The 18,507-nt window shown below is 35.8% G+C and overlaps 1 protein-coding gene across 6 annotated transcripts in view; it reads left to right on the top strand.

Moving 5' to 3' along the window:
• Rbp6 (RNA-binding protein 6) overlaps positions 1–18,507 on the top strand; it is a 1,483,108-nt gene that overhangs the window by 101,144 nt on the left and 1,363,457 nt on the right. For 2 of the 6 annotated variants that reach the window (XM_074170380.1, XM_074170378.1), the window contains exon 1: positions 12,468–18,384. The exons of the other annotated variants lie outside the window; for them this stretch is intronic. The gene's annotated coding sequence lies outside the window, so the exon portion shown is untranslated. Of the gene's footprint in view, positions 1–12,467; positions 18,385–18,507 lie in introns of those variants that run through there. 6 annotated transcript variants of the gene reach the window in all.

Genomic DNA, 18,507 nt, shown 5'->3' with positions numbered 1-18,507 from the left:
AATTGGGAAGCCTATCCAACTTGTTTCTGATTATTCAGTCGGCCGACTGGAATCGTTTAGATGTGCGGACTCACATTACGATTCTATACTAATAAACTATACTAAACTATCGGCCGATAAAAAGTCTGTAGTGTGCGCTTGCCCTAACAGTCATAGATGCCTCCAACATTTTTTTTTTAATTTACCCAAGTGTTTATATAACTATTGTGTAAAATTGACGTTTCGTGTCTCTTTATTAGCAAAGACAAGTGTTGCCAATCAGATACTCCATTTGTATCACAAAAAGTGTTAGGACTTTTACAAAACAACTTGCAACAAAAACAAAATACAGAATCTTTAGAAATAGAGTAAATAAGCCAAGTCCTTTCGACTTTTTCTCCATTTGCTAGACTTCTTACAAAGTATTTCCACGAAAACTTTCTCTTATCTTTATTACTAGGAAAGCTAAAACTGATGCCTGTCAAGGGCGGACCACGTTTAACCAATATTCTAGCTATCGCATTGGTGATTATTTCGGGCCACAAACCGGAGTCGGATGGAATTATATCCACGCTGCTAGCCTTATTAAAGCCTTCATCGAAAGTGTCACTTGCAGCAGGTATTTCAGTAGCTGACATTACCGAACTTCTTACACAAGCTGAATTACCTGAAGTGGATTGTTCAAGTGCTGTAGACGAGGATGATGTCATCGCTTCATCGGGCTCTGCATCAGTAGAAGCTGTTTTGCTGCTACAACCGCCGCCACTTGTTGCAGGACCTGATGTTACCGTAGTCGGGTGATGACAGTCATCACCCGAAGACGATTGTAGATACCAACAATCGAAACGTCGTGAACTAACGTGATTTGGAATCTCTACACTTTTTTATTTTTTCATTATTTTCTTTTTTCATTCCTTTAATTTTTATTTATTCAATTATTATATTTTTACTTGTAGGTTATTTCACTCATTTCATTCATTTCATTTCAGGTTTATTGTTGCTTAATATAATTGCTATTTTCAACTATTCTTTTTTAATTATTCTTTTTTACTTGTTTCAGGGATTTCAAATCATTTTATATAGTAGACAATGGAAGTCCGAACTAGTGAAATTCATCACGAAACATTGTCAATCACCTTCAAACAAACGTCTCTTTCTTTTATCCTGAAAAAACAAATGAATAATTAGAACTAATGGGAAATAGGAATTAACTTCTAAAGTAATCACAATAATAAGCACCAAGTTTGCGTACTTAAGTAAAAAGCAATTTGTTCGAGCCCTTTCAGCTTAAACCCTTTCAAAAATAAAGGCAGAAAAAGTATTAAACTAATTTGATCTTATAACCCTTAAAAAACCTACAAAAAGATCGATAGCATAAAAACTAAGCGAGTCATTAATAAAAAACCAATAATTTTTTAAATCTCGTACAGGGTCTTTGACTTTTTGACTATATTTATGTGCTTCCTAGAGCCTTTATTATGTCAGATAGAAAAAATGTTTTATGTTTATATTTGTTTGCTATTTGGACTATTGAAAATAAATTATATTTCTTCTAATTGTTTTCATGGCTTTCTCTGCAATTTATTTAGGCTAATATAACTTAAAAATTTAAAAACAGATCACCCAAATGCCCAAATGATATCAACATATATATTTTTCAAATCAGAGAAAAAAGGACTTTTATTTTAGCGCATAATATACAGGGTGTTTTATTAATGTGGATGCTGCCTATATTCTTTCATTTTCGATGCGATTTTGTTTATATCTGATAACTTCAAAAGATAATATAGGAAAAAACCTACAACTTCTGCTTGTAACATTTTTTTCTATCTGACATAATAAAGGCTCTAGGAAGCACGTAAATGTAGTCAAAGACCCTGTACATGACATTTCAATTAATAAAAAGATATTTGAGGAAACAAAAAATGATTATAACGAGTATCCTATAAAGAGTTAATGTAGATAGTATAAATTAAAGTAGGGACCACTTACCATTTTATAAAAATCAAACCGTTGAAATTGGAGTCAGCACTTGATTTTTTAGAAAAAAAGTAGTGAACAAAATATTATACAACACAACACTTGACAAAATAAAAATAACTTTGAATGTAATAATTAATAGGATTACTTATTTTTATGCACTTGTTGCACGTTCCAGTGAACTAACCGGTTTAAAAACGACTCTGGCGATGCATCATCTCTTTTATAGCGCTCCGGACATTGTTCATGTCTTAACAGGAAAAATCAAGAAACTACCACCTGACATGTTTTCGCAACATAGGAATCGGCAACATAGGATGATATACCTTTCTTGATTTGGTTGAATTCCTTTACTAGAAATGTTATAAAAAAAATCTGTTTCCGAACAAAACATTTTTTATTTTTTCAAATTCAGCGTAAACCCCGCTGACTTTAACCGTTCAAAGATTTTACCCAAATATTCTAAATGTTGCTCCCAGCTCTGAGAAAAGACTAAGAGGTCATCCAAATAAAGAATGAGAAAACTTTTGAATTCAGCACCAAAAACTTGGTCAATACAACGGCAAAATGCCCCAACTGCAGAATAAATTCCGAAAGGTAAACAACGGAACTGATAAGATTTTGTTCCAACCAAAAAACCGGTGTATTTTTTGTCCTGTTTTCTCAACGGTATCTGAAAATATCCGGCTCTGAAATCTAAATCTGAAAAATATTTTGCATCTGTCAACGACAACATTATATCTTCTATCGGTCGGGGCATCTCGTGATCTTTCTCTAGAACTTTATAAAGTCTACGGGCATCAAGACATACTGGCCCCTGCCCGATTTATTCACTACCGTCATCAAAGGCGATATATACGGGGTAGATGCTCTCTCGATGACTCCCCACTCTAACTGGCCCCTGCCCGATTTATTCACTACCGTCATAAAAGGCGATATATACGGGGTAGATGCTCTCTCGATGACTCCCCACTCTAACATTTTTTCTATTTTTTTTTTTTGGACCGCCTCTCTGTGAGCAAAAGGTATTGGATAGGGTTTCACAAAAAACGGAGTTTCTTCTCTCAATTTAATTGTATGGAAATATTCCGTAGTTAAACCTGGCTTTTCAGAAAAAAAGACAAAAGTATTTTTTCAATATTTCTACTATTTTATTCTTTTGAAAATCTGTTATTTCAGATTTATTCATTTGATTAAGGAAATCTGAATCTCTCTTAAGAGTATAGTCGGGGTGATTAACAATCGGAGAATTTGATTGGATGGTTTCCGTTCGAAAACCATACTGGAGAGCAATTGAAAAATTTTCATAATTTTCAACCTTTTGAAGTTTTACTGTATTGCTACCAAATTTCAGTGTTATATATTTCTCCGCGGTGTGTATGGTAGCACTAAACTGTTTTAAAAAATCTATACCCAATATAACTGGAAAGTTGAGATCGGGAATGACAAAATATTCTTATTGGTAAGGATGGTTATTCAGGCTAAACATTAGAAATATTTGATGAGATACTTTACGTTTTTTATCTTTGAACGCTCCCTCGACCCTCACGCCACTGACCGGAAAAATTGGGTACTTACTCTTTCCATATTCCAAACAAATCCAGAAATTGCGCAAATTTCACTAGCGGTATCTATCAGACAAGGAAACGTAAATTTGTTAACAGTCATCAATAAAACGGGACAACGCGATGGTTCGAGTTCTTTGATTGACTCCTCCTCCTCCAAAAGATCTTCGAAAGTATTGGTTATGGCTTGCGGTTGATTTGTGTAATGTCCTCCCCTATGTAAAAAAGGCTTTATATGGGGAGAGGCACATAAAGTCGTTATTAGTTTTCCGAGTTATAGTTTAATCTAATTGTCTTAGTCGCTGTAACACTCCTTCCAAGTTGTCGGTATTGATCAGAGTACAAGCTACCTCGGCTGGAAAATGTCTTGCTATGAACGCAATTACTTTTTTTTCAGACAGGAGGTATTAAATATTTACATTTCGAAAAATTTCCTTGTGAATGTTAACTAGGAAACAATTTCTGACCGATAGTCAACTGAGCAACGTGATTTGGATGGTTATAATAAAGTTATCTTGAAATTATTTGTGTCCTTGGAATGTAACTACTGAAAACTAACTTCAGAAAGTCATATTTGTACTGGTTCAATTCTACGGAACGTTAAGAAACAATTAGGAATCGCGTTCATTTGTTACGCAATTTCATTGACAGTCACGACAGGAAAACAACAATAATAGCAATTACAAAGTCCATTCTTCAAAACGTTTCTGACAGAGCGTTGATGTAATCGCAGTCATTTTGTATTTTATTTCAAATGATCTACGTATGTCGCAAAAATAATTATTGTTTTATAGTTATTTCGTACTGTCTTCTCTATTTGTGTTACATAATACTGCCTACATGAACTTTTTTATTTCGGTGGGAAATGATAATGATGATGAGATTTTCAATAATAAGAACTGCTAAAATATACACATTAGTTTTGAATGCAACACTTACTTTTCAGGAGTGATTTCCACCGGTTTAGAGTATTCTGTATAGTCACTCATTTCAGTAAAACTTGATTGATTATTACTAACTGTTTGAAAAATCTGTTTTTCCGTTAATCAGCTGTCGCCCCCACACGAACGACAACTTTTGCGAGCTATCAACAACTACTTATGATAATTGGAGTCTGGAAGATACTGTGGGTAATAGAATTGCTTTTGAAATTATTCGTAATATACAGATTTACCGAAACTATCCTGTAAGAAGGTGAACTATACTTTGAAGGTACTAGAACCTCGTAAAACAGTTTTCTCATGTTATTGAAGTAAACATATTACTATCACTCACTTTTATATACGGTTCAAATCAAACATATGTTAAAACAAGTTTTTCTAAAAAACTAAATAGGAGATAAACAATTGAAAATGATTGGGTTTCATGTAGTATTCAATATGATTGTTCATTGGTGACATAGGTATTTGAGATTCACACTGGCAATAAGAACTAATTTTATCGATACATTAATGTATAAGTTTGTAAATGTCCTTATAGGACGAAACTGCAGTAACGTTAGTTATCTTCTAGAAAAGACGGCTGAAGTTAATTATTTCCGTGCCGTTCAAGCGCCGCGCAGTTCCTGACTTTTTCCTACCGAGGGTCTCACAGAAACAGTAACATTTTTATTACGCAATTTCTTATGTTATGAATCAACAAGCCAATATTGAATTAATGATGCAAATGATATTCAACATTTTCATGTTGGTACAGGTTCGGAGACAGATTTGACAATGGAATTTTCTAATCAATAAGAATGGGGCCCTGTCCGCCACCAAGAGTATAAAACCGGAAAAACTTTCCAATAATATAGTATCTGCCGTGAGTTAAAGCAGAGTCTTTCGCCCATTTCCTCATCGGTTTTGATAATATCTACCGCAGTCGTAGACGAAAAGTCGGGCATGAAAACTCACGGACCAGGGACTTGGAATCCGAAAAAATTGCTTTGACACAAAATCCAACTCATTTGAAAAATGGGTATTGCCAGTAAATGGTACTGCTATGAATGCACCTATGCACCTAAGCTGAACTCGGATAGTCTGTCTAGACAATCGAGTAAAGGAAAGATGGAATTCTCATGGACTCCGAAATCACATTGGGCAAAGGTTTACCAGCCTTGGGCGCAGCTATAACAAGTGCACTATTTGATCTGAATGCCGAAGCTTCTGATCGTTCGATTCGGTTAATGTTGGAAAACTATTATGCAATGTACATTAGTTGATTCTGAAAGTCGCGTTTGCTCAAATCGCGCAGGTTTTACAGTCTGGATGAAACCTCAAAAAGAGGTGCAAGGATTCCGTGAAATCTACGGGCATCAAGACATACTGGCCCTTGCCCGAAAGCAAGGGATTTGAAGGCTCAACTATTAACTTCTGTCTCACGCAGTCAATGGAACTCTTACGAAAATCAAGGGAGGGAACACAACTCGAGCAGAAAAATCGGTAACTAGAAAAATCGATAACATACCAGAATATGGATTTCAAAACCAGAAGTGTATTGGAGTGGTGCCAGGCTTACAGAAAGAAACAGAATTGGTAAATCATGAAAAACTTGATGATGGTCGAATAAAAATCTGTTATGACACTTGGAAAAGCACAACCCTTTCCAGAAATAGGTAGGTATTCCAGCCGACAACAACTCCGTCCATCTATTTAAACTGCTATCATGAGAGTTAGATAGGTTGCTGAAAATTGACACCATTAGGACAATAAACGAAAATGAAAAATAATGTTTAACTAGCTATTTTCTGAGGATGAAATATAACGGTAACTGTAGTTTCATTTTGAATGTTAAACATTCAAACACATTTTTAACGCCCCTTCCATTTCCGAGTGAAGATTAGATTGATTCGTATCTATGAACACTTTTTTTAGCTCTAATAGAGCTAATAAATGCATATTTTTTCATTCCGATTGACGGTGAACACAAAAAATTAATTTTTGACTTCAAGAGCCTCTTTTGGATTATATTTTCAAAAATCTTGATTTCGGCCTTATTTTTTCTGACGAGTGTCCTATTTGGATGGATCCATTTGATAAGTACAATAACAGAGATGAATGTTTACAAAATATTCATGAACTTTGCAATATTTTGGAAAAATTTGCATTTGTCCTCAACAAAGGATACTGTTTTGAAACCTATCAAAATAATCATCTTTTTGGGCTACACTTTCGACAATACAGCCACGTTATGCTACAGTTACTGTCGAAAAGAAGTCAAAGTACATTGGACATTAAATTTTGGTTTGTTCCGGTGTTGAATTTGGGTTGCTACATACAAAATTATTTCAGAAGTAAATCAGGAAGATTATGACCATACAATAAAAATTTCCATTGAGTCGCACGATGACAATAAATGGTGGGCAATTAATATCGAAAGAGAGAAACAATTGCCTAATATTCCAAAATATGAATGGCATATTCATATGGATGTTTCAAGTAGGGCTAGTAACAATAATGGGATGCCAATGGATTCTTGCATCCATAGAAAGCAACAGATGGGCTCAAAATTTTTGAAAAGAAATCTTAATGTCGTTGAGAACGGAGATTGGAAAACTGGTGATGGTTTATTAGTCAAGTTCAATTGTAAATTGATGTATCTTTGGGTAAAAAATATTTTTTACGATTATTATATCTGCTTTTCTTATAAGTGTGAGTTAAAAAACAATTGAGTGACATTTCGTGCATATTTAAAGATTTGTTACTTCAAATTTGAACTATATTAGATATTAAGTGAAAAGATTTTTCTTCCGAAAAGCAAATTCCACTCATAATAGGAATATTTCTATCAGGAGTGCATAAATACGAGGGGGTGTTCCGTTCAGTCTACATATATTTCACAAATTCCTTGCCGAATACGAATAGATTAGTTTTTTAGGCCTGAAAAATCGAGAAGATTGTGACAAATATTTTGAGGCAAAGGGTCGGTTTACACCCAATCTTCATTTTGGACTTGTGAAAATCAAATGTAACGGATTTAACTAAAAAAAAAAAAAAAAAGATAACGTGAGAATGAAACAGTTCGACATTTTCAAACCGAGAACGTCAGTGTCCAGAACACCACCCCCAAAACTACTCGATTTGGAGGAGACGATGGATGAGAAGTCAACAAAAAAGGCAAAAATGATCGACAGTATGCTTCATGAGGCCAAAATAGTTATGGAGGAGACGATAAAAGATATTCTAAACAGGTCAAATGAAACGCGGGAGGATTTGAACCGCTCTTTAAACAAGGAAAATGAAGAGGACATTAAAAAAGGAAGGAAGAACAACAAGAAAGGGCTATCTATGTTAGACATCTATGAAGGAAAGGAAGGAAATTTCGAAAACCAACTCTGACTGCCGGGATTGGGGAGATGGTTGAGGCACGACCAGATTCTCAGGTGGCAAGTTTCAGTTTAATCGAGAGGAACAAAACGCTGTAAGTAGCATCTTACAGAAAATAATGAAGCTGGGTGAAAAATGGGAATCAGATTGAATGAGTTGGAAGTTAAGGAAGATATGATGAGTAAGGTAATCGCAGATCTGGAAAATAAAATGAGAATGTATGAGAAGGAAAGAGATGTAATGACAGCATTGATGGTGAGATTGGTAGGTATGGTAGGGTGGTTCAACAGCATGGAAAATGAATGTGAAAATATGAAAAGGATGATTGCGGACATAGAGGGCAATTAAAAAATAGGGCTGAATTATCATGGAAATGAAACTGCACGAGAGCAAAAAAAAAACAAACAAAAAAAGCAGATCGGAACAAGAAAACAAGGAGGAGAAGACAAACGTTATACCAACTGAAGAATCGGGCATGATGTCCACTACCGAAATGGAAACAGATGCGTATGCTGAAATTGATGCAGGTTTCCAAGAGTTACAAGGGAAAACGAAAAAAAAAAAAGGAAATCGAACAGAAAGAAGAGATCATACCCAGCGGAAATTCAAAGACCCAGAAGGAGCAAAGTAGAGCAGGCTGGAAAATTTCACCACCTCTTGAAGAAGAGATAGTAGTCATAAAATATCGCCATCGAGCGACTCCAGAGCGGAAAGTGTTTGAGTTATGTGGAAGCGATAACCAGAAACCTCAATGGTGTCGTGGTAGTAAAGGGAAAATCTGAGGAGGGGAGGCAGAAAATCAGGGGTGAGAGACACGTAAATGTAAAAGATGATCAGAAACCGAATCCCCTGCCCTGCTGACCGGAGTGGAGAAAAGATATAGGATTAGCCTCGTATTAAATCAGAATCCGGAGTTGGGCGAAGATTTATAACACAGAAAGTCACAGATTATGAGAGTGAAAAAAAAAGTCGGATTAACAAATGGAAGGAGAACGTAATCATGTAGGTAAATGCGAAGCTCTTTCGGAGACTTATGCGTGTTGGTTTAGTGAGCGTAGACATCATGTATGAATATGTGGAAGAGAATAATAGGGTGGCGGTGTGCTACAAATGCTGTAATTTTGGGCACTCCGCCAAGGTGTGCAGACAGGAACAGGCATGTTATAAGTTTGAAGGACAGCATGAGGGGCGTGAATGCAGAGGCGATAGAGGACTCAGTTAAATGGGTACGTGAGAAGGGTCGATCGAGCTACAAAGAAGTAGAACCAATCATGCTCAGAGTTCTACAAATTATTGCAGTAGTGTGTATTCAGTAACCGTGGGCTAGGGAGGGATGGGTTAAACACTATGGTGGAGAAGGGACTAAGGTTCGCACCTGGGTCCGATCCACCATCGATAGCATGGCCCTCAAGAATGTAAGAAGTATGAATGGGATAGGTATAATTGTAGGAAACGAAAGAGGCGACGTGAAAATCATGAATGTGTATGACGAGCCGAGTGGAAGAGAGAATATTTTATGTACGGGACGGAAGAAATATTCTGGTTGGAGATATAAATGCAAAGAACGTTGCACGGGGTGTAAACACCACGGTTGACTGGAGGAAATATGTAGAATGAGTAATGAAAAAGGGGTAGAAAATGACTGCTACAGTCCGGCCTCTTTCTCCAGCAATAGAGGAGAAAGTTTAATCGACCTGACCTTCAGCGCAAATACACAGGTGAATGAATGGAAAGTGAGCATGGAAGAAACAATGAGTGATCACAGGATGGATTGTCCAGTACATTCTCAGGAGTAATCAAACATCAAAACCGTAACATTCTGAACAAACTTTTTTTGAAATAATTCCTACAATAAAAACTGTTTTTATTATTGAGGAAGGTGAACAAGCCGTCACAGTTGGAAAATAATTCGACTCATAAAGTATAGTTCGTGAGTTTTTCGCAAATTACAGGCTAACTAATTTAGTCGAAAAATTAGGGGATTTCTGCAAATCGGTATGTTAGTTGATCGTAAATTCACACAGCCTGATGACTTTGTGCGAATCGAAAGGAATGAAATTCATATGTAGGTACCCATAAAACAAATATATGGACGGCATGGATGTAGGTATATAACAATGCAATTGCTGATTGACGATTAATGAACGTAATGAATGATTATTGCGGTAAATCTCTGTAGAGAAGATTTCCTGGAAACTACATAGGCCCTACTGCATCAATGAAAGAAAATATCAATTTCATTTTATTTAGTTTTTGAGTGGTGATACTCCATGAGTTCTGAACTATCCCATCATTGTTTCGCATACAGTTCATGAGTTTGTCATGGCTTCAATTGGAAATGAGAGAAATATTTTCCGTTGCCATTACTGGGTTGAATATTGTTGAGAGACACTGAAATAGTGAATTAAATAAACTACATTCTTTTCCTATGGAAAAGTGTACATAATTCATGCGGAAGAGGGATATATCTCCCTTGATCGTTTCACAATTATCTGGGATTTTTTCGAATGTTCCAGATTATTCCCGAACATTTCACCGTATTCCAAAAACTTCTGGGATGTTGTTGAATGCTGTGGAATGCTTTCGAATGTTCTGAACTGTTTTATACTTTTCTAGAGAATAACTTCCAATCCCTCTATCTACAAAAGCACTTCTTTCAAGTAAAAACGGGAAACTCTTTCAAGAACAAGATACAGAGCCAGCACATCATATAACATCCTTGATCATTCCACAATGATCAGGAATGTTCTGTAATTCTAGACTATTACTAAATATTTCATCCTATTCCAGAATGTTCCATAATGTTGCGGGATTTTCAGGAATGTGGTGTTGTGGAATGGTTCTGGATTGTTCTATAACATTCTCTTGGGTGTAACTTCTAACCCTCATATCAATACTTTTGATAAAAACGTGAATCTTCTCTATGGATAAGCTACGACAAAAAATGTCAGCATATATGTTCCACCACCCGTGCGAATTCGGGTCGGTCGCTACTTGAGTAATGAAAAAATTAAATAAACTATAGTATAACCATTCAGTTTCTATTGTATTGAACCAAGTTATGGACAGTTTGATTACAAGTTTTTCTCTACTCCCATACAATAAAAATTCATCATCAACTAATAACTTGATAATAAATTTCACCGAGTATCTGCAACACAACCAACCGTTTAAATCTATTGTTCTTCCTATGAGTCCCTTCTGAGAAGGCCTAATCAAAATAACCACACCATGAAAATACTAAATGGAATCATAAGTGTTGCCTGTTATTAATTCATTATACTCAAAAGGCCGTAAAATTGAATAATTACCTGCGTATGTTTAAAACATGTTAGATAAGGTCTTCACCATTCCAGTCAACACTAAATCAAATGTGGGGAAACAAAACATAAATTAAAAGAGTACGAGTAGTGTAGTGTGTTCGAATCATGATTTGAAGTGAATGTACCTAGATGTAAACTATTTTTTCAACCATGAATCTGAGAGTAATAAAATTCTTGAATATTCACTACCATATTGAATCATTACAATTAATAATAATCCAAAGATTTGAACCAAATTTAATTATATTAGTGGACTAATATACAAGTTATAAATTTGTATTATACTAGCGAGGTGCGTCGGTTTCGCATACGAAGTATCATTGTCATATTTGAACCAATTTGCACAAAACATGATAGTGACTGTTAATATTTCGCTCATATGTATATAAAGTCAATATCTGGGGAAAAATATATATTACTATTTTTCAAGAATCATTTTCTTTATTTCGTTTCTTTATACAATAATTTCATTTCAAATTTTACTGGCCTAATCTGCTGCGATACCTTTCAAACAAAAAAGAGCACGATAAAAACTGGTGCAGGAAAACAAAGTCCTTATCTCGTTGACTCGGCAGAGACAAAACGGTGAACGACGGGTCAACATATCTTCAATATTCAAAATTCCCCAAAACCCTCAGTTGATCGAAAACCAATAAAATATTATTAAAATTGTGTTGTGCATTACATAGTCGACGTAGAAAAGGCCTGGATTAGAAATTCGTCGTCGCCCAGGGATCCGCCCAGAAGAAAGGTAAGGTGAACAATTCTGAAACCAGTTTTCCTTTTCTAATATTAATCGGTCAAATAGAGGTTGGTTTTAAGGGTTGAAACCCTTAGATCATTCATATAGTCCTTTTCGAACTGGATAATCTAAAACAGCAGATCAGGCCATCTAGAATTTTGTAGTTAATAAAAAGACCTTTCATTTGTTCATCCATTTTCGCATTCTTTTTTGTTTTTTCAAATATTGTAAATAATTTTGGGTGTATTTTATATATTCGTTTTGTCTCCGATGTTTTTCAATTTATTGGTTGAATGTCAACAACTCAATTTCTATTCCAAATATCTGTAATAACCAGTGTTTTCATGATACGCTGGTATTCGATTTTCGAAAAATAAAAATTTTTCTACCAATTTTCTTCGATGATAGTAACCCAAAAATATATTGTATTATATTTAACTTACTTCGAAATTTTCGAAATTACCTTCAATATTTCCATGCTTTCTGTGTTTTTATGAAAATTTCTGCGTTTTTTTCTTTAGTTCAAATGTTCTATTTCCTCTTCATTAGCGAAAATAACGTATTTAATTGAATTAAAGCACAAAACTCGATTTTCCAAAAGTGCAAATTCTAACTTTGTGTAGAATAAATAAGTCATTTTGTTTCTACGCACAAAATGATTAAAAACATACATTTTCTATTTCTGGTCGAAAATTAAACTTGTTCAAACAACCTTGTTACCGAATCCAGCCCAGGTTATTTCGACTGATATTGTTTATTGTGGCCATCTTATGTCGTTGCATTTTATTTTATTTTATATTCAATAAAATGAAATAGATCTGTTTTGTTTTCAATAGTTCAATATCGGTATCAATTGTTTTTATTGGAAAACAGTGGCCTTCATTTTTTACCTTTGTTCAGGCACTGGATATTTTGTTTTTACGAATTCTTTCATTCGAAACCTACATTCAGATTTATAATTTGATTTTGTACGAAGTAATGTCTAGTAGGAGAGCATTAAAGCAGCTGCGTGCTTATAGGGAGCTTGCTATCGATCAGCAGTTTTCAATATATACGGTGTCCCAGTCTGCAAAAAATAGTGATGATGTCCATTCTCGATTTAAAATGTGTTATCGTAGCTTGGATGGATGCTATGCAGAGTTCGAAAGACAACACTTAGGTGTTATAAATGCTTTGTCTGAGTACCCTGACCAAATACTGGTGGAAAAAGAAGTCAGAGCTGATTTTCTTGAAAAATATTATGATATAAAAACAAATTATTACGAATTGTTCGAGCAACAATTGGACACCAAAACTGTTATTAATTCTGTTCAAACTAAAAGTGCCAAGCTTCCCGAAATTAAATTGCCTATGTTTGACGGAACCTTGCAAAACTGGCATGGTTTTATTGATTTATTCAACTCACTTGTTCACAATAATACTGAAATTTCAGATGTTGAAAAATATAAACACTTAATTTCTTCTCTAGATAAGGCACCTCTAGGAATCGTTAGAGCTGTTCCTCTATCTAGCGATAATTACGCAATTGCCTACAAAACCTTAAATGACAGATTTCAAAATCCCAGATTGCTAAGTGATGCCTATTGGTCTCAAATTATTAATGCCCCTAAACTTACCCAAGAATCTGCAGAAGGTATTAGAAACTTAATTGATACTTTCGAGGAAAATTTTGCGGCTTTAAAAGTGTTTAAATTACCGGTGGATAGTTGGGACTTCGTTATTTTCAAAATTTTAATTCGAAAATTAAGCATGGAAACTGTCAAAGGATTCGAAATGCAAGAAGCTACAAATCAAATTTCCTCCTATCAATCTTTAAAAGTTTTTTTGCAGAAACAATGTGTAGCTCTTGAATCAGTTTCGTTAATGTTGCCGAAAGACAGTAACTTTTCAAAAAATTCAAACCTTTAAAAAATTCAAATTCTTCAAGAAATTCAAACGTCCCGAAAAATTTCAATTCTAAACCCAAACAAAATAATTCCAATCAACATACTTTTCTTGTAAAGACATCTAAAAATTCGAAATCCTTATCTAAATCCTATATATGCTCAATTTGCAAGGAACCTCATTCGATATACAAGTATCCGTCATTCTTGTCTAAAACGCCCAATGAGCGACTTCAAAAGGTAGTTCGAAACAATTGGTGCACGAACTGCTTCCATAACGGACACAAAGCTCACGATTGTAAGTCACAAGATTCATGCAGGGTGTGTGGTCAAGGTAAACATCACACATATCTTCATGTTTCTAGTGAGAGTTCTGCGGAAATTCCTCCATGTAATATGGTGGCACTTCCGACCTCCAATAGAATTTCTACAACTCTTCTCTCCTCTGCTTCAATAGTGGATATTCTTGATGTCTGGGGTTCTTATAAACCAATCAGGGTTTTTATCGATAATGGTTCTCAGTTAAATATATTAGACAAAAATGTGTTACCCGCTTAGGCCTTTCGAAAATGCCAAGTTCTAGGTCCATTTTTGGGGTAGGACAAATCGAAACCCCAAGTTCAGGAATATTTTCATGTAAAATTCGACCACAAAATCAAAACTATCCTATTTTCGATTTCGGGGCTCTTGTTATGACAAAAGTATGTTCTAAGATGCCCACTAGTTTTATTTCCAAAAACACTTTTCAGACTATTGCAAATTTGAACTTAGCAGATCCTGATTTCAACATCCGGCACCAATAGATTTACTACTTGGTGGGGGGGATTTATCCCTTGATTTTGCGAGATGGACGTATCGTAGGTGATGTGTATCGCCTTCATGTCTGAACACTTGCTTCGGTTGGATTCTCTCAGGAGATCTACAACCTCCTACAAACCCTAGTTCGGTCTGAAATTAATTCAACTTTAAAAAGATTTTGGGAGATTGAAAACATACCTTCTATCGAGGTCAACTCACCCTAAGACACTTTATGTGAATCGATCTTCCAAAATACTCATTCTAGAGATACTTCAGGTGGATTTCAAGTTTTTTTACCTTTCAAAAATGACAAACCTTCCTTTTCAAATATCTATTCGATTGAATTAAGACGATTCTATTCACTGGAACTTCGACTTATAAAAGATAAACTTCTTTTCGAGTCATATTCAGAGATCATTAAAGAATTTGTTGATTCGGGCTACATTGAAGAAGTACCGTTTTCCGGCCGTTCTTCTACCTACTACTTATCACATCATTGTGTAGTCAAGCCAGAAAGTACTACGACCAAAGTGCGAGTGCTGTTCGATGCATCTTGCAAGGACGCGGCTGGGCTAAGCCTTCATGACACTCTTTTAACAGGCCCAAAATTACAAATTGATATTTCTACGATTCTTTTGAATTTTCGTTTGCATCCTTACACGTTCACAGCAGATGTCAAGAAAATGTACTGTGAAATTATGGTGGCATTTGAGCATCGAGAATACCAACGGATTCTTTGGCGTTTTACCCCGAACGATCCAATAAAATCCTATGCTCTTAAAGTTGTCACTTTTGGAGTTTCTTCTTCGCTATATTTAGCTCTCAGAACAGTCATGCAATTATTCGTAGAAGGAAAAGATACATTTTCTCTGGCTTCTAAAGCTTTAGTTTCTGATCTTTATATAGATGATATCGTATCTAGTATTCCAAACTTGCATGAAGCTAAGCAGCTTCAGTCGGAATTAATTGCACTCATGCAAAGTGGAGGTTTTGAACTTCGCAAATGGTCTGCCAATCATCCTTCACTTCTTGAAAATATTCCTTCTGAACATAGACAGCAGCAGTCTCTTAGCAGCCGAAGAAATATCTTTTATAAAAATTCTAGGTCTGAAATGGAACCCAGGTTGGGATTTGTTTTCGTACACAGTTGAATCTTTAGACCGCCCCTGTACAAAACGGACAATTTTGTCATCTGTGGCGCGAGTATTTGATCCACTCGGTTTTTTGGCACCTTTAACATTTTTTACTAAACATCTTATTCAGCATTCAAGGGATCAAGTTCCTCCTATTGACGTCCTGGAAAAATGGGAGCAATATAGAGCTGAACTTCCACTTATTTCAAATCTTTCAATTACTCGACCTTTATGTGAGGAAACATTTTTGAAATGTGAGCTTCATGGCTTTGCTGATAGCAGCGATATCTAAGTAAAAACGGCATTAAGGTAACTCTCGTGTATGCAAAATCCAAAGTAGCACCACTGAAACGATTATCGCTTCCTCGCCTTGAACTATGTGCTGCAGTGCTGCTAGCTAGATTAACCAGCTTTATTCCAAAAACATATTCCTCCAAACTTCATTTTAGCAAGGCCAGAGCGTGGTCTGATTCTACAACTGTCTTGGATTGGGTCAAATCATCTCCATATCGCTGGAAAACCTTCGTTTCAAATCGAGTGTCCTACATCCAAGATAAAATTCCTCCATCTTCTTGGCGACATGTCCGCTCAGAAGACAATCCGGCGGATCCTGGCTCCAGAGGATTGCTGCCATCTCAGCTCAGCTTCTTGACTGTTCCTTATGGTGGGCGAGGCCGATTTGGTTACAACAAAATGTAGAAACTTGGCCACATAGTATTTCCGATCATAATTCTTCCCGAGCTGGTGATGAAGAGCGAGCTATTTCTTTATTAGGTCTCACTTCATCTAATTATTTCGATGAACTTTTGCAGAATTTTTCGAGTTTATCTAAAATGCAGACTATTATTGCTCATTTTTTGCGATTCATTCATAATTTTAAATACCGTAATTCACCTGAAAACCAAAAATCAAACCATTTTTCTCATTTTGAACTGTATAAAGCTCGTATGGTTTTAGTCACATATGTTCAAAATTCTGTATTTGCTAATGACATTCAAAATCTTAAAGAGTGCAAACCCGTTTCAAAACCTTTAAGAAAACTCAACCCCTTTCTTGGAGAAGATGGTATTTTCAGGGTGGGCGGTCGTTTGTTATTCTCTGGATTGTCGTATGACAAAAAACATCCTGCTCTTCTTCCCAACAAACACCGTTTAACATATCTAATTATTGAGGACACGCACAAGTAATATCTCCATCCAGGGCCTCAAACACTTTCTTTTAGCCCAAAAGTTTTGGATTTTGTGCTCTAGAAGGGCAATGCATTACTGTCTTAGCAAATGCCTTACTTGTTTTAAGATAAATCCAACTCTTCTTCAACCTTTCATTGGGAATTTACCATCTTTTAGGATCAACCAAGTTAAGCCATTCTCCATCGTTGGTGTAGATTATGGTGGGCCCTTTTCAATTGTTTTTAGTAAAGCACGGGGCGCAAAATCAATGAAAGCTTATATATGTTTGTTTGTTTGTGCTACCACAAAAGCTTTACACTTAGAGTTGACGTCAGGTCTTACTACAGAAACTTTCATCGCCGCTCTTCGACGTTTAGTAGCTCAACGAGGGCGCTGTAGTCAGTTATTTTCTGATAATGGAACTGCATTTGTTGGAGCTTATAGGGATCTCAACAGACTTATGGAACAAGCCGCTTCAACTGAGCGCATCGAATGGTCATTTGACCCCCCGTCAGCACCTCATTTTGGCGGGCTTTTTGAGTCTGGCATCAAATCAGTGAAAAACTACCTTATTCGAACTATTGGTTTCGAAATATTGAGTTATGAAGAGTTCTACACCATTCTGTGTCAAGTTGAGGCTATTCTAAATTCACGTCCTCTTTGTCCTCTCAGTAATGACCCAAACGATTTATCCGTTTTGACCCCGGGTCATTTTTTGACTCAGGAACCGCTTAATACTATTCCCGACCCAGGCTGTATCTCTTAAGCATCTTAGTAGATGGCAGTTAGTGCAGCGCCTCACACGTGATATTTGGAAGCGCTGGCATGACTCTTATTTGAATACGTTGCAACAACGAAATAAGTGGCTTAATAGTTGTCACAAAGTCAGTCGGGATACCTTAGTTCTAATAAAAAATGAATTAGTTCCACCTCTTGAGTGGAAAATTGGTAGAATTGTAGAACTTTATCCAGGACACGATGGCGTTGCGCGTGTAGCTATGGTAAAGACTAACACGGGTTTATTGAAAAGGCCACTGATGAAGCTATGCCCTTTGCCTGTGGTTTCTTCATCGGACGAAATGTAAAATACTTCTCGTATTTTAGGTGGGCGGAATGTTAATATTTCGCTCATATGTATATAAAGTCAATATCTGGGGAAAAATATATATTACTATTTTTCAAGAATCATTTTCTTTATTTCGTTTCTTTATATAATTATTTCATTTCAAATTTTACTGGTCTAATCTGCTGCGATACCTTTCAAATAAAAAAGAGCACGATAAAAACTGGTGCAGGAAAACCAAGTCCTTATCTCGTTGACACGGCAGAGACAAAACAGTGAACGACGGGTCAACATATCTTCAATATTCAAAATTCCCCAAAACCCTCACTCGATCAATAACCAATAAAATATTATTAAAAATGTGTTGTGCATTACCTACTCGACCGTAGAAATGTCCTGGATTAGAAATTCGTCGTCGCCCAGGGATCCGCCCAGAAGAAAGGTAAGGTGAACAATTCTGAAACCATTTTTCCTTTTCTAATATTGATCGGTCAAATCGAGGTTGGTTTATGGGTTGAAACCCTTGGATCAGTCAGTGACCATAAGTTATTTTCTTCATTTTGGC

This window comes from Leptinotarsa decemlineata, unplaced genomic scaffold (assembly GCF_025532065.1).
Source record: "Leptinotarsa decemlineata unplaced genomic scaffold, Ldec_3_MD MMD2_P_RNA_scaffold_9, whole genome shotgun sequence".
NCBI lineage: Eukaryota > Metazoa > Arthropoda > Insecta > Coleoptera > Chrysomelidae > Leptinotarsa > Leptinotarsa decemlineata.
The sequence above is the reverse complement of the archived record's forward strand: the minus strand, read 5'-3'. Positions and strand labels throughout refer to the sequence as shown.